Source organism: Bison bison, unplaced genomic scaffold (assembly GCF_000754665.1).
Source record: "Bison bison bison isolate TAMUID 2011002044 unplaced genomic scaffold, Bison_UMD1.0 scf7180017845644, whole genome shotgun sequence".
Lineage (NCBI taxonomy): Eukaryota > Metazoa > Chordata > Mammalia > Artiodactyla > Bovidae > Bison > Bison bison.
Genome location: NW_011476217.1, coordinates 4,236 through 6,226, shown reverse-complemented (window position 1 = coordinate 6,226; position 1,991 = coordinate 4,236).

Below are 1,991 nucleotides of genomic sequence, written 5' to 3'. Positions count from 1 at the left end.
GCAAGAAGGGCTTCCAGGGCCCAGCCTCCATCCTCAGCCTCCCGCTCTCTCCCACCTCGGTTCCCTCCAGCCACCAGAGCAAACGAGGCTTGAGCATCCAGTACATGCCAGGCAGTGTCCTGAGCACTTCCCATATCAACTCAACCAGCCCTCACCACATCCCTAAAACGTCAGCCGTTTTGCAGATGCAGATGAGCACAGAGGGAAAATAACTTGTCTGGAGTAACACAGCTAAGAGGGTGGGGAAGGACATTCTGGGCTCCAGACTGCCCAGGTGGAGCGCCCACTCTCCAGTCTCCAGGGACTTGGTCCATCCTGTGACACCACCACACCATCCAATATACACACACGACTCCTTATCAGCGGTTTCCCTCTATATAGACCACAGCTGCCCCGTCAACTCCTCTTCATCCTCAAGGCTGATTTCAAACGTCCCCTCCTCAGGAAGGAGGTCCTGAGCTTCTCCCAGACTACAGTGGTGCCCTTGCTCTCTATTCCAAATGCCTATTTCCCAGCTGGACTATTTAGCATAGAAACACACAGGGCAAGTTCTTGGGCTACCCTTGTGGCTCAGCTGGTAAAGATTCTGCCTGCAATGAGGGAGACCTGGGTTGGATCCCTGGGTTGGGAAGATCCCCTAGAGAAGGGAAGGGCTGCTGCTGCTGCTGCTAAATCACTTCAGTCGTGTCCGACTCTGTGCCACGACTCAGCAGCTTTTGCTTTCACCTAATGTATCCCCACGGCCTGGCAGAAAGCACGTGCTAAACAAATATCATTTCAGTTAAAGAATTAATAAACTTCCTCAAAGCGTCATTGGGATTCCCAGGTGTCCCTAGTGATAAAGAACTCGCCGGCCAATGCAGGAGGCGTTAAAGACGCGGGTTCAATCCCTGGGTTGGGAAGATCCCCTGGAGGAGGGCAAGGCAACCCACTCCAGTATTCTCACCTGGAGAATCCCATGGACAGAGGAGCCTGGCGGGCTACAGTCTATGGAGTTGCAAAGAGTAGGACACGATTGTGCGACTTAGCACGCACGCACATAAAGCGTCATTAGGGAGAACTTCATGTTTATCCTATTGGTTGGCTGAAATATTTGGACCAACCTTCCCACTGATAATAGCTGTTTTTGTTTTTTCGTTTTGCCTGATGAGATATAATTTGCTAAAGAATAGACTCTTCAAATATTGAAGAGTGTTATGTGAAGGCTTAAAAATTCTGTCTGACAACAGAATTCAAAAATTGGTCATTTCTGTAGAAGCATCAAAGAGACAGAATTGGGTTCATTGTAAGGTTTTGTTTTTATTAACAATTACGATTACACAGGAATCAGCTTCTTTAGTAGCAGCTGAATTCTCCATCACTAAAGCAGTTCAACTGTTCCCTCTGGATGTTGTATAGAGAAGGGTGATGTTGTGAGAAGATCAACCGCATGGTCTCTGAAGCCTTCTTCCTCTCTGAAGTTGCCATAGCAATGGAACACTGGGCTGGTTGTCTCAGGACCTGGCTTCCACCAGCTGTGTGATCCTGGGCTGGGCACTTCTGAGTCTCATTCCAAACACTTGATACTTAAGCTGTGATTATATCTGACTGACTTCAGAGTAATAAATGGAATAAATTGGATAGTACATGTACATTTTTGTTTTCTTTTGTTTTGTTTTTTTGCATCATAACAGCCAAAATCAGCTCTTTTCCTTCTTTCATTTTTTTCTGATTGTACACCACATACCAACAACAATAGCAAATAAATATTTAAATGGAAAAAAATTCACCCACAGTCTAACTACCTAATATGATAACAGTACCTTCTCCATTCTCTTCCAGTGTGACTATGAATTTATTTATTCTTAGTAATCTATTGTAAGTTCTTAAAAAATTTTTTTCTTTTTATTTTTTTCACCATGCCCTGAAGCTTGTGGGATCCAGGTTCCCCCACCCCGACTGATCCCTAGTTCTGCAACCCTGCATTGGAAGTGCAGTCTTAACCACTGAAC